The sequence below is a fragment of the Entelurus aequoreus genome, linkage group LG22, assembly GCF_033978785.1.
Source record: "Entelurus aequoreus isolate RoL-2023_Sb linkage group LG22, RoL_Eaeq_v1.1, whole genome shotgun sequence".
Classification (NCBI taxonomy): domain Eukaryota; kingdom Metazoa; phylum Chordata; class Actinopteri; order Syngnathiformes; family Syngnathidae; genus Entelurus; species Entelurus aequoreus.
In genome coordinates this window covers 10,441,270-10,464,834 of record NC_084752.1, presented here as the reverse complement: position 1 = coordinate 10,464,834, position 23,565 = coordinate 10,441,270, and the positions used below count along the sequence as shown (strand labels likewise).

Genomic DNA, 23,565 nt, shown 5'->3' with positions numbered 1-23,565 from the left:
AGTGTGGTTTTCATCCTGGTCGTGGAACTGTGGACCAACTTTATACTCTCGGCAGGATCCTTGAGGGTTCATGGGAGTTTGCTTAACCAGTCTGCATGTGTTTTGTGGACTTGGAAAAGGCATTTGACCGTGTCCCTCAGGAAGTCTTGTGGATAGTGCTCAGAGAGTATGGGGTATCGGAATGCCTGATTATGGCGGTGTTCTCCCTGTATGATCAGTGTCAGAGCTTGGGACCCATTGTTAGCAGTGAGTCGGACCCGTTTCCAGTGAGGGTTGGACTCTGCCAGGGCTGACCTTTGTCACCGATTCCGTTTACAACTTTTATGTACAGAATAGCTCGGTGCAGTCTGGGCGTTGAGGGGATCAGGTTTGGTGGCTGCAGGATTAGGTCTCTGCTTTTTGTGGATGATGTGGTCCTTTGCTGGCTTCACCTGGCCAGGATTTGTATCTCTCACTGGATCGGTTCGCAGCTGAGTGTGAAGCGACTGAGATGAAAATCAGCACTTCCAAGTCCGAGTCCATGTTTCTCGCCCGGAAAAGGTTGGAGTGCAATTCCAAGGTCGGGGAGGAGAGCCTGCCCCAAGTGGAGTAGTTCAAGTACCTCTTGGTCTTGTTCAAGAGTGAGCGAAGAGTGGATCATGTGATCGACAGGCGTCTGCAGTAATGCGGACCCTGCATTGGTCTGTCGTGTTGAAAAAGGAGCTAAGCTGGAAGGCAAAGCTCTCAATTTACCGGCCAATCTACGTCCCCATCCTCACCTATGGTCAATTTTTGATTGATTGATTGAGACTTTTATTAGTAGGTTGCACAGTGAAGTACATATTCCGTACAATTGACCACTAAATGGTAACACATGAATAAGTTTTTCAACTTGTTTAAGTCGGGGTCCACTTAAATTGATTCATGATACAGATATATACTATCATATATACTATCATCATAATACAGTCATCACACAAGATAATCACATTGAATTATTTACATTATTTACAATCATCAGGGGTGTGGAGGGGGGGGGGGTATGGACATCAAGTAGTGGACATAGAGAGAGAGAGAGAGAGAGAGAGAGAGAGAGAGAGAGAGAGAGAGAGAGAGAGAGAGAGAGAGAGAGATCAGAAGGCATAAGAAAAAGAAAAAGTATCTACATTTGATTGTTTACATTAGATTATTAGCAATCCGGGGAGGGTGTTAGTTTAGGGTTGTAGCTGCCTGGAGGTGAACTTTTATTGCGGTTTTGAAGGAGGATAGAGATGCCCTTTCTTTTATACCTGTTGGGAGCGCATTCCACAGAGCTTTGGGTTATGACCGAAAGGACAAGATTACGAGTACAAGCGACCAAAATTAGTTTCCTACGTCAGGTGGCGGGGCTTTCCCTTAGAGATAGGGTGAGAAGCTCAGTTTTGGAGAGGAGCTCAGAGTAAAGCCATTGCTCCTCCACATCGAGAGGAGCCTGATGAAGTGGTTCGGGTATCTGGTCAAAATACCCCTGACCGCCTCCATGCGGAGATGTTTAGGACGCATTAGACCGGTAGGAGACCACAAGGAAAACCTAGGACACTGTAAAGAGACTATGTCTCCCAGCTGGCCTTGGACCACTTCCGGATCCCCCTCGAGAAGAGCTGGTCGAAGCAGCTGGGGGAGAGGTAAGTCTGGGCTTCTCTGCTTATGAAGATAGATGTATGGATCAATCAAAATGTGTATACGCATTATGCATACTGGTCGCTGTGAGATTATAGTTTTGTGAAAATTATTCTTCATATAAAAATATCCCAGCGCTAAAAATAGGGACACGCAAGACTCTCCTCTAATCCCCTCCAAAGAATGAGGGGTCCAGATATGATAGCGACATCATCATAGCGTCCCGAAGAAAGACAGGAAAAAAGAAAAAAACATACATTTTGGTTTTAATTTGTGAAAGACAATACCTAACATAGATACAGCCACAGACAAACCAAGCAAACTCCACACAGAAAGGAAGAAGCAAGAAGTACCATATTGTGCAACACACATTGACTCAAACAAACCAAGACCAACCACTCCATCTCATTTTGCATTTGCAACGGATATTTTTATCCATCAGTAAAAACTAACATGACCAACTATTTCTCTTTATGAGTATTTATGCTAAGTCTGCATATTTGAATGTCTGCATTTGTATGATGTAGGGTTGTAGGGCATACTGGTACTAGTATAGTATTGCGGTACTAATGAATCAAAAACGGTACTATACTCTGTTCAAAAAGTACCGGTTCGCCATATTTTTTTTTTTTACAGGCAAGACATCGCGTTGTCGTCACGTCGTGACATTGATGGTTTTATGAGCAGAGTAGCATGTTCGGCAGCGCACAATCACAAAGTACTTACAAGCAGATTCAAAAAGGAGATTGCGCTTCTCAATGTGATTCAAGATGGAGTGCCAAACCCAAAAAAAAAGTAATCCAGTAAATGTTTCAAAAATGTTTGAAAAGGTAGCACATCCCAAAATTAAGACTAGTAGGACAAAATACTCACATTTCACTTGATTTATTGCTCACATCAAAAAAGAGGAACGCTTACGCGTTTCGGCACGTGGCCTTCGTCAGAGCGTTTTCAAGCAGACACAGTGTGTGGACAGAAAACGGAGAATGGATGCATTTTGGCTTAAAAACTAAAGATAAAGGTGAAGTTATAACACTGAAACGCCCTCAGTAAGAGATGCTTTAAGACATGGTTAGCTAGTTAGCGGCTAATTTCCATCCGCAATCGGCAGTGTTTTAGCTACTTCTAAATCACTAATCCTCGCCTCCATGGCGACAAATAAAAGTATCATCCCTGCAGGACGAGGAATAGCTAAACATGCTTCACTACACACCGTAGCTCACCGGCGTCACAATGTAAAGAAATGCCACGGGTGGATCTACACCTGACATCCACTGTAACGATATCAAGTACAACAGCGTATCTAGTTGATACTACTATGATTACATCAATATTTTTTGTCGTCTCAAAATCTCTTTTTTTTTTTTGTTCATTTCATATTATATTCATAAGCTCAGGAAATACGTCCATAGACACGTGAGAACTTAAATTATGACCAATGTATGATCCTGTAACTACTTGGTATCGGATCGATACCTGAATTTGTGGTATCATCCAAAACTAATGTAAAGTATCCAAACAACAGAAGAATAAGTGATTATTACATTTTAGCAGAAGTGTAGATAGAACATGTTGAAATGGAAAGTAACCAAATATTAACAGTAAATGAACAAGTAGATTAAGAATTCATTTCTACTACAATATTATTCTATAATACAATAGAAAATGACACAATATGTTACTGCATATGTCAGCAGACAAATTAGGAGCCTTTGTGTGTTTACTTACTACTAAAAGACAAGTTGTCTAGTATGTTCACTATTTTATTTAAGGACAAAATTGTTCTTCGATTGCAATAAGAAACATATGTTTAATGTACCCTAAGAATTTTTGTTAAAATAAAGCCGATAATGCAGTTTTTTTGTGGTACCCTTTATTTAGAAAAGTATCAAAATAGATTTGGTACCGGTACAGGTACCAAAATATTGTATCGAGACAACCCTAGTATGATGACAATTTCACATGCTGGGTTGGGCAAACAGTGATAGACACCCTGAGCCATCATCTGGTGTTAAACTTGACAAATGCAGTTGCATTAAACATGTATCTGTGGCTAAAAATAGCATAATAAATTGGTAGAGGAGTTAGTCGGCCTTGTATTTCATTCCACATGGCCATGTGTAAATAAAGCCATACACATCTCACAGCATATATCCTGTACACGTGCAGACTGATGAAACGGCAACAATACAGGTCATCAGGTTCATGGGGACATGATGCAGCAAAATATTCAGACTGACCTTGTCCTAAATTGCATGACTTGTGATTACTGTGTCTCTCAGTCATTTACACAGATGCTTGAATCTATTGATCTGGCCTTGACTAATTTATGTGTGTTGTCATCAATTGTTCATCAAGTTGTTAAATTGTTTGCCTGCAGTAAGCCATCCAGACTGATAAGATTACCTTCCTGATAATGTTTTTCTTTTTGGCACAATCCGTCATAAACCTTTTAAAGGTCTCATACTATGATTTTATTTCTATATTTCAAACTTTTTCTTTGTGGTTTACATAACATGTAATGGTGGTTCTTTCGTCTTTTGCATAGATCATGTTTTACAGACTATCCTCAAGCCACTTTCTGACTGTCTCTTCAGGATGCAGTGCTTTGTGGGTTGTTTTATTTACGTACCAACGTCCCTTCGACTGTGTCTTCTCCGTGTTGTAGTCTTAAGCACTTCCGTATCAGAGGTCTACTTTTTTTTTTTTTAATATAACTTATTGGCTATAATTTTGCACCACAACTGAATAAAATGGCGGACTCGTACAACGCTCTTCGGGTAAACCTCTACCATATATGGAGATACCCATGACAAATCTAAGGCAAAATATGCATACTTGCCAACCTTGAGACCTCCGATATCGGGAGGTGGGGGTGGGGGGGTGGGCGGCGTGGTCGGGGTGGGCGTGTTTGGGGCGGGGGGCGTGGTTGGGGCGTGGCTAAGGGCGTGGTTAAGAGGAGAGTATATTTACAGCTAGAATTCACCAAATCAAGTATTTCATATATATATATATATATATATATATATATATATATATATATATATATATATGTATGAAATACTTGACTTTCAGTGAATTCTAGCTATATATATATATATATATAATATATATATATATATATATATATATATATATATATATATATATATATATTTTTTTTTTAAATTTTATTATACATATAAATAAAATACTTGAATTTCAGTGTTCTGCAGGCTATCCAGTAGATGGCAGTATTGTCCTGTTTAAGAGTGTCACAACATTGCTGTTTACTGCTGACAAACTCCTTTACGGTAGACTAAACGTGACGTGTGTTGTTGTGTGTTGTTACCGCGCTGGGAGGACGTTGATGAAACTGCCTAACAATAAACCCACATAAGGAACCAAGAACTCTCTCTCCTTGTTGTGCACTCTACTCTCTAAAAGCCGTAGATGTTATGACGTCATTGGGCAGGTAAGCTGTTTATATTGTGGGAAAGCGGACGTGAGAACGGCTGTCCCCACTCAGGTCCACATTGAGCTGGAGGAGGCGTGGCCTCCAGCTCCGGCTGAATACCGGGAGTTTGTCGGGAGAAAATCTCTGCCGGGAGGTTGTCGGGAGAGGCGCTGAATTCTGCTGATTCTCCCGCTAAAAACGGGAGGGTTGGCAAGTATGAAAATATGTCACATAAATCTCAAATTCCAAACAGCTCATTTGGTGCATGTTTGGTAGAAGGCAAGCCTGTTTTATAAATATCTCCCCTGTGCCTCTACGGTTTGATTTCAAATGTATTTATTTACTCATGACGATCTCAAATAGACAACAACAGAAGCCAACAGGTATGAACATTTGGTTTTGCAAAATAAGAGCCCTTTAAAAGGGGTCATAATATGATATTGTTTTACATTTAAATCACTTCCTTATGGTCTACATAACATGTAATGGTGGTTCTTTAGTCAAAATGTTGCATAAATTATGTTTTGCAGCCACTTTCTCACTGTCTCCGACGTTTTGTGGGCAGTCTTATTTATGTGCCTCCACTTCGACTATGTGTTCTCCCTGTTAGCCATGTTGTGGTTTTCAGTGCTTTCATATTGAGTCTACTGACAGATAAAAGTTTGAACTATACGTTTGTGCATGTGCATGTATGAGCCAGTTGCCCCACAACAAGAGGATAGAGAAAAAGAAGGAACTTATTGACTACAATGGTGGACTGGCGCAAAAGCTCTTCGGGCAAATCTCTACCGTATTGGGATATCCGTTGACATTGGGCGAATTCCAAAGGGCTCGTTTAGAGGATGTATGAAGAAAGGAAGACTGTTTTGAAAAATGCCTCTGCAATGCCTCCCGAGTTAGATGTAATAACAACAAGCACGACGTGCTGCATGTATCATGATCAATATTATACTGACTTACTCGTTAGACATTTGTCTGTTTGGTCCGGCTGGCAATGGTTGTTTTTGTCGTGTTGATTTTGGGTATGCACTCCATTTCTGTCAGCATAACATGACTTTAAGAGCCACATTTACACCGTGACCAAATCACGCCGATCCTGACCCTCTCGGCTTCCGTCCAACGTTTCACCCTCTCTTTGGGCTCGCTAAAATTCCATAACCAGCAGGTCATCTTTTGTATATTCAGTTTCTAAAATATAAGGTTGTGAATCGTCATTTGTCCAAAAAAAGCCAACTTTGTCGTCTATTACAAAGTCTGCCATGATCGAAACACACATTTGTTTCAAGAAGTAGGAACACAGTCAAAGTGCGTTACTATGGGCAAGAAAATAAATGCGCCGAATAAATACGTTAATGCTTAAAATTACCAAAATACGGTAAATATTGAACATATTACTTATTGTTATGAATGTGTCTGTTACTACATTATATATATATATATATATATATATATATATATATATATATATATATATATATATATATATATATATATATATATATATATATATATATATATATATATGTTCTAGTTTCTTCAAAGTAGCCACCCTTTGCTCTGATTACTGTTTTGCACACTCTTGTCATTCTCTCGATGAGCTTCAAGCACACCTGTGAAGTGAAAACCATTTCAGGTGACGACCTCTTGAAGCTCATATATATATATATATATATACACTTGCAGTGTGTATATTAAACGTTGATGGAAGGTTTTTGAAAGCTACAATGGTGACTCCCGTTAGAATCCTATCAAAAAAGACATGTGTGTTCTTGTCTCTTATTATGATTGTGAACAATTGGCAAAATTCCAAAAAAGTGCAATTTCCCTTTAAAGGTTGCTACTTTAGCTCTATATCCAAATGTCTATGGATAGCATTAAAAAACTGTTCAAATGTTATGTATCGTGTTGCCAACCTTCCCTTGAAAAACAGAATTGTTTAGTAACAAACCTACGTGTTTCGTATTGAGCTGCCAAGGAACACACTTTGTCCCAAATTTTTACTACCATGAGAATTACAAATATTTTGTAAAATATCAATAGATTATTCCGAACAACAAAAGCTTCACAACAATCTGCTAAAGGCTAAGCCAATTGATACCAGATACTGATACTGATCAGTATCTGATCAGGATCGCTACCTTGTCAAACTCTTTGCCGCTCGACTTTTCTGGCTTCTGTTTGTTTTGCCTTGGCTGCTGTCACTTTGCCTTATCTGCCTAGCTTCTAGTACGTAATCAGATTCCATAGCCACGTTCACACTACAGGGTAGGATGTCCAAGACTATAACAACACTATTTGACTGGAGATCTGCTTCATAAATGAATAGGGGTATAACAATTAATCCACTACCTCAATCTATCGATTTATAGTCCTACGATTCAACTACATCCATCTGTTGGCCTTTGGGGAGATATGTATCGATCTAACATCGTTTTAAAAGGCAATCAATCAATTTGTATCGATACTAGAAAAAAGAAAACATTGGATTTAAGAACGGCAGACTTTATATGAAGTTTAACTGTTAGGAATACTTATTATTGTGGAGGTTGTAGGGGTGTAACGGTACAAAAAATTTCGGTTCGGTACGTACCTCGGTTTAGAGGTCACGGTTCGGTTCATTTTCGGTACAGTAAGAAAACAACAAAATATAAATGTTTTGGTTATTTATTTACCAAATTTGTAAACAATGGCTTCATCCTTTCAACATGACAATAACATACATATACACACAGGGTCCATTGCCAGGGTTAATGTGGTCAACATATGTAAAATAAAAACTAAATAAGATAAGGCTCAGAATGGTTTCTTAACAAAACCTTTCTACATATAAAGTTTTTTTTTTGATTGATTGATTGAAACTTTTATTAGTAGATTGCATAGTACAGTACATATTCCGTACAATTGACCACTAAATGGTAACACCCAAATAAGTTTTTCAACTTGTTTAAGTCGGGGTCCACGTTAATCAACATTAAACTGCCTCTAGTTGTTGCTCAGATTAAATAAAATGACAAAACTTTTCTTCTACATATAAAAAGTGCAACATTAAACAGTTTCAAGTCAACTCAGCCTCAGATTAACTTTTCTCTCCCCCCCCCCCCCCCCCCCCCAGCCTGGCTAACTTAAGAGGATATATGGGCTCATTGTTCTTCCACCATAGAAGTGGGTCAAAATCTAGTTTTTAATGCAATATGGACTTAAATCTGCTGCTATAAAAACATTTGTTATTGCTTTAGCCCTGCCTGAATCACAGAGGAGAGGCTGCTTGAATGCGGTGGTGACGCTTCAAATGGGTTAGCATCTTTGACATGTTGGCAGAAGCATACCTGCTGCTGCTGAACAATGTCGGCAAACCTCCGTCCTCCATTGTTGTATCGCACCGAAGTGTTCCCAAACGGGAGATCTTAACAAGGCAGGAGGGTCTTCCATTTCTGGCTTTTACATGTTGTCGTAGCCCGGTCGTTGCTAGCATGCCGTGTGTTCTGCCTCGGTGTGTATTGTTTACACAACGTGCGGTACGCTACTTAATATGTCCGTGTGGAAACTCGTTCGGTACACCTCCGAACCGAACCGAAACCCCCGTACCGAAACGGTTCAATACAAACACACGTACCGTTACACCCCTAGGAGGTTGTGATCCCAAAAAAGCAGGAGACAGCAGGCAATGTGCAGGCAAGTGGGTATTTAATGTCAAAAGGTCCAAAAGTCCAAGGTAGAGTGCAACAGGCTTATGCACAAAGCACGCACAGGAAAACTGTGCGGGGAAAAAAACTAACGAGAGCTAACCCGAAAGAAATGCAAAACAAGAAGTCAGAAATTTCCACAATCCGTGAAAGTTCCTCTGAACACCAAAAACGCCAAACATTTGGAATGATCCCATGACCAACAAAGAAAAGAGACTGCCTTAAAAAGCCCTGCATCGCCCGGTGAGACAATCAATGCAAACAAGCCGCAGGTGAGGAGGGGCTCAGAAAGAAAGAGCGTAAAACAGGAAGTGAAGCAAAAAACCCAGATAAAACACCCACAAACTAAAACAAAGAATGGCCTGGTCTAACAGGTCGTAACATTGAGCACTTTTATTAATAAATGATAAATGGGTTATACTTGTATAGCGCTTTTCTACCTTCAAGGTACTCAAAGCGCTTTGACAGTATTTCCACATTCACCCATTCACACACACATTCACACACTGATGGCGGGAGCTGCCATGCAAGGCGCTAACCAGCAGCCATCAGGAGCAAGGGTGAAGTGTCTTGCCCAAGGACACAACGGACGTGACTAGGATGGTAGAAGGTGGGGATTGAACCCCAATAACCAACAACCCTCCGATTGCTGGCACGGCCACTCTACCAACTTCGCCACGCTGTCCCCAGGCCCTTAAATGTTATTCAAGTCTGTCTGCCCATCTGTAGCGCCATCAGTCATCAAAACATATGGTGCCCGAGAAAGGTCACACAACAAATGCAAACGCCAAAAGACAATAACATAAAGCCACACACCAACATCTTTCAGGTACAGCATGATTGCAAAAGCCACAACAAATATTCCGTGCATGAAAATTCAGTGTAAAAAAAAATCAGTGAATAAAAATCCTGCGTAAAAAAATTAAGTTTTGAAAAAATGTGCTGCTTTAAAAAGCAAGACTCACTTCCGCTCAATTAAGACTGAAGCAATTGATCAAGCGAATGAGGTGTCAAGTTTGAAGTCATGTGACACGGGTCTGGCAAAACAGCGTACAAAAAAGCATTATACTGGGCATGATCCTACATCATTAGCAATTCAACGCGACTAGGGCTGCAACAACTAATCGATTAAATCGATTAGAATCGATTATAAAAATAGTTGACAATTAATTTAGTCATCGATTTGTTGGATCTATGCTATGCGCATGCGCAGAGGCAATGTTTTTTATTATTATTTTTATTTTATTTTTTTATAAACCTTTATTTATAAACTGCAACATGTACAAACAGCTGAGAAACAATAATCAAAATAAGTATGGTGCCAGTATGCTGTTTTTTTTCAATAAAATACTGGAAAGGATAGAAATGTAGGTTGTCTCTTTTATCCGATTATTAATCAATTAATAATCGACAGATTAATCGATTATCAAATTAATCGTTAGTTGTAGCCCTAAAAGTGACTATAGAAATTATTCCAATGGTTAGAATCTGCACATTTGAGTGACATACAAAGCTCTGCTCCATGCAGACCGGGCACAAACCGGGCAGAGTGGGCGGGGTTTTTTTTTTTTACGGAGCAGCGAGTGTCAAACAAAGGCAGATTTCTACAGCAAGCTTCTGCAGAACAGTGATATTATGTTGAATATGTGGATGTTTTTTACCCTGTGCTATTATGCTGCGCCGTTTTTCTTGCATCTTTGTTGAGCTTGCTCGATTATAAAAAAAAATGTCGATCAAAGAGGTGGTTTGCAGTAGAGGAGCAACGTTTATAAATTCTCAATATTAAGTGTTTTATTGTTTATAGTTAATATTGTAAATCCCGCATTCTGCAGTTTTATGTACAAACCCCGTTTCCATATGAGTTGGGAAATTGTGTTAGATGTAAATATAAACGGAATACAATGATTTGCAAATCCTTTTCAACCCATATTCAGTTGAATGCACTACAAAGACAACATATTTGATGTTCAAACTCATAAACTTTATTTATTTTTTTTGCACATAATAATTAACTTAGAATTTCATGGCTGCAACACGTTCCAAAGTAGTGGGGAAAGGGCATGTTCACCACTGTGTTACATGGCCTTTCCTTTTAACAACACTTAGTAAACGTTTGGGAACTGAGGAGACACATTTTTTAAGCTTCTCAGGTGAAATTGTTTCCCATTCTTGCTTGATGTACAGCTTAAGTTGTTCAACAGTCCGGGGGTCTCCATTGTGGTATTTTAGGCTTCATAATGCGCCACACATTTTCAATGGGAGACAGGTCTGGACTACAGGCAGGCCAGTCTAGTACCTGCACTCTTTTACTATGAAGCCACGTTGATGTAACACGTGGCTTGGCATTGTCTTGCTGAAATAAGCAGGGGCGTCCATGGTAACGTTGCTTGGATGGCAACATATATTGCTCCAAACCGTGTATGTACATTTCAGCAATAATGGCGCCTTCACAGATGTGTAAGTTACCCATGTCTTGGGCACTAATACACCCCCATACCATCACAGATGCTGGCTTTTCAACTTTGCGCCTATAACAATCCGGATGGTTCTTTTCCTCTTTGGTCCGGAGGACACGACGTCCACAGTTTCCAAAAACAATTTGAAATGTGGACTCGTCAGACTACAGAACACTTTTCCACTTTGTATCAGTCCATCTTAGATGAGCTCAGGCTCAGTGAAGCCGACGGCATATCTGGGTGTTGTTGATAAACGGTTTTCACCTTGCATAGGAGAGTTTTAACTTGCACTTACAGATGTAGCGACCAACTGTAGTTACTGACAGTGGGTTTCTGAAGTGTCCCTGAGCCCATGTGGTGATATCCTTTACACACTGATGTCGCTTGTTGATGCAGTACAGCCTGAGGGATTGAAGGTCACGGGCTTAGCTGCTTACGTGCAGTGATTTCTCCAGATTCTTTGAACCCTTTGATGATATTACTGACCGTAGATGGTGAAATCCCTAAATTCCTAGCAATAGCTGGTTGAGAAAGGTTTTTCTTAAACTGTTCAACAATTTGCTCACGCATTTGTTGACAAAGTGGTGACCCTCGCCCCATCCTTGTTTGTGAATGACTGAGCATTTCATGGAAGCTGCTTTTATACCCAATCATGGCACCCACCTGTTCCCAATTTGCCTGTTCACCTGTGGGATGTTCCAAATAAGTGTTTGATGAGCATTCCTCAACTTTATCAGTCTTTTTTGCCACTCGTGCCAGCTTTTTTGAAACATGCTGTAGGCATCAAATTCCAAATGAGCTAATATTTAATGTTTAATGTACCCAAAGATTTTGTGTTAAAATAAAGCCTATCATTTTTGTGTTCCCCTTTATTTAGAAAAGTACCAAAATATTGGTATCGGGACAACTCTCTTTTAATAAGCATTTCTTACATATTCCTTTTTTTTGCATCTTAATTTAAAGAGGTTATTGTTAAGTGTTTATTGTGATTTTATAATTTTGTTTACATTAAGTGTTCTCCATGGTTGTGTTGACATTTCCTTTACTTTCACAGTGTATATGTTTCTTTTACTTTTTATTCATAGCTGTATGTAGAAGAGGCTGGTTGCATCAGCTCTGCTCTTTTAATGTCTTTTATGTCCTTTGTGTTCTTTGATGTTTCTCTCTTACACACATCTAAGAGGGATGTATGCTATGGCTATGAGTTGTTTCAGTCTGGACCCCCTCTCCAGGGGCCCAGGCTTAGACCGATTGTTTACCTGTATCTCACCTTTTTTGTAAGGGGCGCCGGAAGTTGGCAGACCCGTCAGCGATCCTATTCTGTCTCCCTGTAATGTTTGTCTGATCTTGAATGGGATTGTGCTGAAATTTGTAATTTCCCCTCAGGGATTAATAAAGTATTTCTGATTCTGACTCTGATTCTTGATAGTAAAGGAAATCAGAGGAAGGTTTCGTTTGAAATAAAAAATGGTATTATATTTTTCCACCCCCTGGTCCATATGTTCCTTAATTCATAAAACATATCAATGATGATCAATATCGATCAACATATCATGATACAGTTTTCAGCCTCACCTCTCTTGTCAAGGCAGTTTTCATAGTGACGAAAGTAGGACACCTGCTTTATCTAAAGTACAGATGTCTGTTTAAGACATACCGCATTTTTCGGACTATAAGTCGCTCCGGAGTATAAGTCGCACCGGACGAAAATGCATAATAAAGAAGGAAAAAAACATATATAAGTCGCACTGGAGTATAAGACGCACTTTTGGGGGAAATGTATTTGATAAAACCCAACACCAAGTATAGACTTTTGAAAGGCAATTTAAAATAAATAAAGAATAGTGAACAACGGGCTGAATAAGTGTACGTTATATGACGCATAAATAACCAACTGAGAACGTGCCTGGTATGTTAACGTAACATATTATGGTAAGAGTCATTCAAATAACTATACCACGTTAAACCTAGATTCCGAACTAACAAATGTTTTAACTCATTCTCTTTCTATGCCACATCAATATGGAATGCACTCCCAACAGGTGTAAAAGAAAGGGCATCTCTATCCTCCTTCAATACCGCACTAAAAGAACACCTCCAGGCAACTACAACCCTAAACTAACACCCTCCCTTCCACATAATACCTCTTCGGATTGTAAATAATCAAATGTAAATAATCAAATGTACCGTATTTTTCGGACTATAAGTCGCAGTTTTTTTCATAGTTTGGGTGCGACTTATACTCTGGAGCGACTTATGTGTGAAATGATTAACACATTAGCGTAAAATATCAAATAATATTATGTAGCTCATTCACGTAAGAGACGTATAAGATTTCATGGGATTTAGCGATTAGGATTGACAGATTGTTTGGTAAACGTATAGCATGTTCTATATGTTATAGTTATTTGAATGACTCTTACCATAATATGTTACGTTAACATACCAGGCACCTTCTCAGTTGGTTATTTATGCCTCATATAACGTACACTTATTCAGCCTGTTGTTCACTATTCTTTATTTATTTTAAATTGCCTTTCAAATGTCTATTCTTGGTGTTGGCTTTTACCAAATAAATTTCCCCAAAAAATGCGACTTATACACCAGTGCGACTTATATATGTTTATTTCCTTCTTTATTATGCATTTTCGGCAGGTGCGACTTATACTCCGGTGCGACTTATACTCCGAAAAATACGGTAGTCACTTTTTCTTATACTTTCTGATCTCTCTCTCTCTATGTCCACTACTTGCTGTACATATCCTACCAAGTCAGTCCTACACTGTTTCAATGTCCATTTCTCTGATGATGCAATTGTTGATGCTGATTGTTGATGACTGAAGTGTTGATACCAACCAAACCTAACACCCCCCCAACCCCCATATCCCACACCCCGGATTGTAAATAATGTAAATAATTCAATGTATATACTCTGATGATTATCTTGTGTGATGACTGTATTATGAAGTTAGTATATATTTGATAGTATATATCTGTATCATGAATCAATTTAAGTGGACCCCGACTTAAACAAGTTGAAAAACGTATTCGGGTGGTCAGTTGTACGGAATATGTACTTCACTGTGCAATCTACTAATAAAAGTTTCAATCAATCAATCTCATAAAACATATGCTATACGTTTACCAAACAATCTGTCACTCCTAATCGCTAAATCCCATGAAATCTTATACGTCTAGTCTCTTACGTGAATGAGCTAAATAATATTATTTGATATTTTACAGTAATGTGTTAATAATTTCACACATAAATCGCTCCTGAGTATAAGTCAGAAAAACTGCGACTTGTAGTCCGAAAAATACAGTATGTTGATTTTTATTTTGTCATCTTAAGCAAAATGTCTTTTTAAGGCTTAAAAATATATTAATTTTATTATGTTAATTTTATTCTGCCTTCCATTTGAGTGCATCTGGGATAGGCTCCAGTTGTTATTGGTCATTTGACATCTTATTATCATATTTCTTCTGTGTGGGTCCTGGGACTTGTACAGTAATTGTGCATGTGATCTGGCAGTAAAAGAAGGCAGGACATTGAAAGGAGCACACGCCATTTATTTGGCATATATTGCGGTTTCTTAATCACTTTGGGTAGCTTTGTATAAGACTTAAAGACCTTACCGAGTCGTGGGTCCGTGTCTCTAATCCCATCCAGAGAGTGAGGGTATTCAACGCACCGGACGTGAATTTAGTGCTCGTAAGAAGAAGAAAAAGGGAGTCAGTATTCCTTATGAGGGGGAAAAAAGACGACTGTTAGCGATTAGAAAATCCCACAGTGGCTGAGCGCGCATTATGCAGAAGCGCGCGCACTGTGCACTGTTATAACCCCCCCATCATGTCCATACACACACAGTCCATTAACTAGTTGTTTATTTTTAATTAACAATCGTCACAAATGTTATGGAGAAAAAAAAAGTATTGATATTAACCTAAAGGAAATTAATATTTACGGTGAAATTACCGTAATATATTTTGAAGGTTTGATTTTGAACCGGAAATGATGCCCTTTATTTTGAAAGGCAACCGCGTCGAAGGTGAGTTAGAATATCCATCCATCCATTTAGTACCCCTTGTCCATTACTATACTTTAAAAAGACAATAGATACATTTCCAAAGAACAACTTTTATGACGTCCGAGTTTTTTTAATTTATTTTAATTTATTTATAATTTTATTAATTATTTTCCAAAAATAACACCAGCCAAAACATATAACAAGCAGAGGGGAAAACAAAACACACAAAACAAAGCAAATTAAATAGTAAAAAAAAAATAAAAAAACAACAAACATACAAAAAAAAGATAATAATAATAAGTGTGTCATGTCGTCACACAGACGTTCCTACGATACAAGACACGGAAGTGAGTTCAAATACAATAATTGCCCACCAACATGTACACACACACACAGTAGATTAACTAACATTAGATGGTTGTTTTTATTTAATTACCAATTATCACACATTTTTTGGAGGAATAAAATATTAACCTAAAGTGATTGAATATTTACGGCGATATTACTGTAACATATTTTGAAGGTTTGATTTTGAACCGGAAATGATGATGCCCTTTATTTTGAAAGGCAGCCGCGTCGAAGGTGATGTTAGAATATCCATCCATCCATTTAGTACCGCTTGTCCATGACTATACTTTAAAAAGACAATAGATACATTTCCAAAGAACAACTTTTATGACGTCCGAGTTTGTTTTATTTATTTTTATTTATTTATAATTGTATTAATTATTTTCCAAAAATAACACCAGCCAAAACATATAACAAGCAGATGGAAAAACAAAACACACAAGACAAAGCAAATTAAATAATAAAAAAAAATAAAAAAAACAACATACAAAAAAAACATAATAATAATAAGTGTGTCATGTCGTCACACAGACGTTCACACAGACGTTCCTACGACACAAGACACGGAAGTGAGTTGAAATACAATAATTGCCCACCAGCATGTACACACACACACACACACACACACACACACACACAGTAGATTAACTAACATTAGATGGTTGTTTTTATTTAATTACCAATCATCACACATTTTTTTGAGAAATAAAATATTAACCTAAAGTGATTGAATATTTACGGCTATATTACTGTCACATATTTTGAAGGTTTGATTTTGAACCGGAAATGATGGTGCCCTTTATTTTGAAAGGCAGCCGCGTCGAAGGTGAGTTATAATATCCATCCATCCATTTAGTATCGCTTGTCCATTACTATACTTTAAAAAGACAATGGATACATTTCCAAAGAACAACTTTTATAACGTCCGAGTTTTTATTCATTTATTTGTTTATTTATAATTGTATTAATTATTTTCCAAAAATAACACCAGCCAAAACGTATAACAAACAGAGGAAAAAACAAAACACACAAAACAAAGCAAATTAAATAGTAAATTAAAAAAAAAAAAAAAAAAAAACATACAAAAAAAGATAATAATATTAAGTGTGTCATGTTGTCACACAGACGTTCCTACGATACAAGACACGGAAGTGAGTTGGAATACAATAATTGCCCACCAACATGTACACACACACACACACAGTAGATTAACCAACATTAGATGGTTGTTTTTATTTAATTACCAATCATCACACATTTTTTGGAGAAATAAAATATTAACCTAAAGTGATTGAATATTTACGGCGATATTACTGTAACATATTTTGAAGGTTTGATTTTGAACCGGAAATGATGTCCTTTATTTTGAAAGGCAGCCGCGTCGATTGATTGATTTGATTGATTGATTGATTGAGACTTTTATTAGTAGGTTGGTTAGTAGGTGAGTTAGTTAGAATACTTTACTTTAAAAAGACAATGGATACATTTCCAAAGAACAACTTTTATAAAGTACGAGTTGAAAACAAGTTAAACCAATGTCATGTTGTCACACAGACGTTCCTACAGATACAAGACACGGAAGTGAGTTGGAATACAAAAATTGCCCCCCCAACATGTACATACACACACACACACACACACACACACACACACACGCACACACAGTAAACTAACTAATGTTGTTTATATTTAATTACCAATTGCCACACATTTTATGGAGGAATAAGATATGAATCTAAAGGAATTGAATATTTACGGTGACAGTACAGTAATATATTTTGAAGATTTGATTTTGAACCGGAAATGATGTCCTTTATTTTGAAAGGCAGCCGCGTCGAAGGTGAGTTAAAATACTATACTTTAAAAGGACAATGGATACATTTCCAAAGAACAACTAGTTACTTTTATAACGAAGACAAGTTAAACTGAAGTCATGTCGTCACACAGACGTTCATACGATACAAGACACGGAGGTGAGTTGGAATACAATAATTGCCATTTGACTCCACCTGCTGGTTGAAATGTATATAACACGATCCATGTTCAACATTGTTTTAATGTTGAATCTGACACATGCGCTTTACCAAATAACCAATGTTCATATTAGTGTGTTGAAACTTAACAGAGTATTTTTTGTGTTTAGTGTATTTTACTCGTATTGCTGTAGTTGGCTTTAAAATAAAAAAAAGGGAGCGTTGCTTCAGGGAGGACAGCCCGAACAAATAATTTGAGTGTGGCGACCCCTAGTGGAAGAAGTAGGTAGAGGATTACTCTTAGAGACAAAACTGTTCAACACAAGTGTAATGTGTTGTCATGGCCACAAGGTGTCAGTGCTGCACAAATATAATATCGCCTGCTAAACCATACTGTACTAGTTTCACACAGTAATTTTTCATTTATTTTATATTCTTAGAAATAGCTCGGTACTGTTTTTAATGTTTGTGCTTTGATATATTTATACTGTACTACACTTTACTGTTACTTTTGCATGACTATTATTATGGTACATGTCCAATGTACTATAGTTACTTTTCTGTTTCTGTTTTTGTTTATTTTTATTTTTATTTGTTTTTGGGGTGGGTGGACAACGCAGCAAATAGCTACAAATAAGGACTATGATGTCGCTGCCCCATACACACCTGTATGTTTACATGCACTAAGATAACATTTATTGCATGAATTTGGTTGAAACTGTCAGGCTTGTCACTGAAAGTTTGGTTATGTTCGGATTTTTCTCTGTGTTTGTGTTTTATTTCCTGTCAGCGCTCTTTTTTTAGTGTTCCTTTTCCTGCACGTCTCCCTGAGCGCTTGTTTCCCTCACCTGTCCCTGATTGGCAGTCTGGCACACCTGGTGGCAATTGCCAATCAGGCTACTATTTATACCCGCCTCGCCCTCCAGTCGGTGCTGGAGTATTATTAGCTGTTTGCCTGGTTCCTGGTTCCTGATTCTCCTGCATTTCCTTTGGACATTAAAATCATGTTTTCCTGCAACAAACCTGCCATCTCTGCATCTCGGGGTTTGTCACCAACACTCCCTGACAGAAACCAGCTTTTTAAAATACATGTAAACACCTTCATTATACTACTTACCTTTTTTAAATATGGGATTAACATATCCAGACCAGAGGTTCTCAAATTTGTTTCACCAAGTGTCACCTCAGAAAACACTTGGCTCTCCAAGTACCACTAACGACCAACAATGAAAATACAGTAACGTAGTAGACTTAAGTATTCATTTAAAAAAGGCAGACGTTTTATTATCTAACAAGTATATTTCATATTTTTGCCACTGTAAAATTACACAGTTTGAACAGTAACACTGTGTTTGGATACAGGAAAATAAAACTCTGTGCTTTAATCCAGTGAGTTTTTGGCGTACCGCTAGATGGAATTTGCGTATCGTACCACGGTTTGAGAATCAGTGATTTACAACAGTTGTACGGGTACCACCAGTGGTACATGGGCTCTTTACTTGTACGCCAAATAATCACTTTATTAAATTACAGTGTTTGATTTTCCTATATTCGTAAACACGGTGTTGCTGTTCAAACTGTGTGTAATGTTACAATGGCCAAAAATATTAAATATACTTGTTAAATAAAACCTCTGCCTTGTTTTTAATGAATACTTTGGCCTACTTCGCTAATGTATTTTAATGTTGGTCATTATGTTTTTTTTTCTGAATTAGACAATAGCTCTGCATAAAGCCAAATACTTTTAAAGTAAATCGTTCCATGTTGTTTTAATGTGTGGCACCTTGAGACAAGAATATGTTGATTGACAGTCGAAAGGTACGATGTCTTCCTTCAATGGTTATTTTCGCTGTTTTATGCATTTTTTTTTATATAAAATATAAAAATTGCAAATTGAATCGCAATTTGAGGGAAAAATCGCAATTAGGGTTTTCCATTCAAGGAAATGGGCTGCAAAATTAAGTTTAAAAACACAATAAACCTTTTGAGTACAGGGTTAGCTGAAAATGACCTATCTTTAAGTCAGCGTTCAATCCCAATTCTACTTCAAGGCCCCGATTACAGTAAAATTAATTGTTTCTGTAAATCTCTCTTTTTTTAAGGATAGCCATGTTTACTCATGTTTGTTGTCACTTGGACTCAAACAGTCTTAGTATATTGGTCTCACTCAAAGAAGCTATATGCTAATGCTTGACTGGAATAGTTTAGAATGTTCAAATGATTACTCAGAGCTACTCATGTGGTGTCGTATTAGTCTACTCACAGCAGCATGCAGACTTTTTAAGGTCACCCCAGTAGAAAGGCACCCTGAGTTCCCTTTACCTACTGCACCTATGCCTTTGGTACTATGACTTTTGCATTCCCTCTGAAACTTGGCCATGTATGCAAAGCCATGTGGGTAATGGCAAAGCCGCAAGTCTGCAGCTGATTAGGGCGTGTGATTAAGGCCTGCCTGGAGAGACCAGGCTATGGTGGAGGTGGAGGTACTGGGAGATGTAATGAATAAAAGACGAGTTCAAACCAAAAAGGGGTTTCAGAGGATTATCCACCATCAACTTCCCTGATGAAGATACAGGGCCTGCCCTTGCACTCTGCCGCGCCGTCCTTCACGCCCGGTGTCGTGCCGTCGTCTGGGGGCGGGCTTGTCGGGGGTTGTCCTTGGGGTGTGGGGGGTGCACGGCCGGACCTGTGGGGGGGTGATCGGCTGGTTCTCAGTGGTCAGTGGGTGCCAGGGCTTGATCGCTGCCCAGCCAGCTTGGGTATGGATTTGTTGGTTTACGTCGTGTGTGTGTGTGTGTGTGTGTGTGTGTGTGTGCCTGTGTCTGTGTGTGGGTGTGTGTATATATGTATGGATGGATGTAGGTATGTGTATATATGTGGGGTGTTATATGTGCAGGAGGGAGTTGACGGCACAGACACAAGGGGGCAGTAGAGCTCTATGATTTATTATATATATATATAGACAATATGCATAATAATCAAACAATAATAATAATGTAAACTAAGGAAATGGTATTTTTACATTGTTAAAAAAAAGTTTGCAAAGCCCTAACAGGCACCTCTATGTGTTGCCAAGGTATCCGTGGCCTGTAAAAATGTGCGTACGTGAAGTTTTAAGTTGGCTTTGAGGCACCGCAAATTTCTACGCTCATTTCACTCTTGAATTGATACAGCTCAACTTTGCCGTGAAAAAGGGCGTTTGCAAGATTTGTATATCGATCAATCTAAGGAGTAATAGTTTGTCAGCGCTCGGGGGCTAACAACTGTACATAGACGTCTGCAAATACAACCACTTCCCTCACAGTGCGAGTCTCCAACTCAGAACAGGCACTCCTGCTACTTCTATGGTAACGCGTGTATATGTAAGCCTGTCATTTCAAGTTCATTCATATTGCAATAATGAAGCTAATTAAGGCTGACGACAAAGAGGATCCTCTGTTTTCCTTTCATGTGAGTCATGAAACAAAAACATCCCCCCTTCCTAGAATGGCATTGAAATAATTTCAGCTTCTCGGGATAGATCAGTTTGCTTTGAAAATCTGGAGAGTTTTCATCATAAGAGAAGGCTAGTAGAGCATGCCGAACAATGTAGGGAAAAATTATTTGTTTGGAGTCATAAAAGTTTGATGACAACACTGACCAAAGTCTCTCAAATTACAGTTCAATTTCATTATTTGGATTGATTTTGAAATGAGGTTGCAAACCTGACGTTGAATTCAACTTATTCAATTCCAATTGATCCTTTTGGTGTATTACAGAATCACACTTTAAAATATATTCCATACATGACTCTTAGATGTTTCATTGAAATATTATTACTAGGGCTGCAAATCTTTGGGTGTCCCACGATTCGATTCAATATCGATTCTTGGGGTCACGATTCGATTCAAAATCATTTTTTTCCGATTCAACAGGATTCTCAATTCAAAAACGATATTTTCCCGATTCAAAAGGATTCTCTATTCATTCAATACATAGGATTTCAGCAGGATCTACCCCAGTCTGCTGACATGCAAGCAGAGTAGTAGATTTTTGTAAAAAGCTTTTATAATTGTAAAGGACAATGTTTTATCAACTGATTGCAATAATGTAAATTTGTTTTAACTATTAAATGAACCAAAAATATGACTTATTTTATCTTTGTGAAAATATTGGACACAGTGTGTTGTCAAGCTTATGAGATGCGATGCAAGTGTAAGCCACTGTGACACTATTGTCCTTTTTTTTTCTTTTTTTTATAAATGTCTAATGATAATGTCAATGAGGGATTTTTAATCACTGCTTTGTTGAAATTGTAACTAATATTGATACTGTTGTTGATAATATTCATTTTTGTTTCACTACTTTTGGATGGTTCTGTGTCGTGTTTGTGTCTCCTCTCAATTGCTCTGTTTATTGCAGTTCTGAGTGTTGCTGGGTCGGGTTTGGTTTTGGAATTGGATTGCATTGTTATGGTTTTGCTGTGTATTGTTTTGTTGGATTGATTAATAAAAAAAATAAAATAAAAACAAAAATAAATAAATAAATACATTGATTTTTTAAAAATGAGAATCGATTCTGAATCGCACAACGTGAGAATCGCAATTCGAATTTGAATCGATTTTTTCCCAAACCCCTAATTATTACCATATTTTTCGGACTATAAGGCGCACTTAAAATCCTTTCATATTCTCAAAAATCGACAGTGCGCCTTATAACCCGGTGAGCCTAATGTACGGCATAATTCTGGTTGTGCTTACTGATCTCGAAGCAATTTTATTTGGTACATGGTGTGATGATAAGTTTGACCAGTAGATGGCAGTCATACATAAAATATACGTGTAGACTGCAATATGATTGCAGTAGACACCCAAAACTTTAAATGTTCCATTGAGAATATAGAACATTACACACAGTGCGCAAAAATCTGTCAAAATGTTTTAGTACGACTTTGGTAAGCTATGAAGCCGCACCGCTTGATGGATTTTCGGCGCATTAAACATACGAGTGTTATTATGGTGTGTGTATAAGGACCGCAAAATGGCACCTTTTAGCAGACATATTACCTGGCGTTTTGTTTCGCAATATTATAGAAAACAAAGTTTTCTTACCTTCTGGTACCAGCTGATGTGTATTTGGGATCTGCATAAGTCCGCAATTGTAGTCCGTGCCGACGCCATAGTCATAAGTTTCTTCTTTTTATCTATCTTCTTAGACTTAGACTTAGACAAACTTTAATGATCCACGAGAGAAATTGTTCAACACAGTAGCTCAGTTACAACGATGGAAAGTGTAAGGATGGAAATGGCAATGCAGGTATAAATAGACCAGGGGTCACCAACCTTTTTGAAACCAAGAGCTACTTCTTGGGTACTGATTAATGCGAAGGGCTACCAGTTTGATACACACTTAAATAAATTGCCAGAAATAGCCAATTTGCTTAATTTACCTTTAACTCTATGTTATTATTAATAATTAATGATATTTACACTTAATGGAACGGTTTAAAAGAGGAGAAAACACGAAAAAAATGAAAATTTAATTTTGAAACATAGTTTATCTTCAATTTCGACTCTTTAAAATTCTAAATTCAACCGAAAAAAAGAAGAGAAAAACTAGCTAATTCGAATCTTTTTGAAAAAATTAAAAAAATAATTTATGGAACATCATTAGTAATTTTTCCTGATTTAAATTAATTTTAGAATTTTGATGACATGTTTTAAACAGGTTAAAATCCAATCTGCACTTTGTTAGAATATATAACAAATTGGACCAAGCTATATTTCTAACAAAGACAAATCATTATTTCTTCTAGAATTTCCAAAACAACATTTTTAAAAGAAATTCAAAAGACTTTGGAATAAGATTTATTTCAGAATAATTTTTTTGAATTTTAATCATAATAAGTATGAAGAAATATTTCACAAATATTCTTCGTCGAAAAAACAGAAGCTAAAATGAAGAATTAAATTAAAATGTATTTATTATTCTTTACAATAAAAAAAATAAATTTACTTGAACATT

The 23,565-nt window shown here is 37.6% G+C and overlaps 1 protein-coding gene across 3 annotated transcripts in view; it reads right to left on the bottom strand.

The window, feature by feature from the left end:
- LOC133639238 (FERM and PDZ domain-containing protein 1) overlaps nucleotides 1–19,970 on the bottom strand; it is a 100,334-nt gene extending 80,364 nt beyond the window's left edge. For 2 of the 3 annotated variants that reach the window (XM_062032413.1, XM_062032410.1), the window contains exon 1: nucleotides 19,826–19,970. The gene's annotated coding sequence lies outside the window, so the exon portion shown is untranslated. Of the gene's footprint in view, nucleotides 1–14,849; nucleotides 14,993–19,825 lie in introns of those variants that run through there. The other variant, XM_062032412.1, reaches the window with a different exon arrangement.
- Between the last annotated feature and the right edge of the window lie 3,595 nt (nucleotides 19,971–23,565).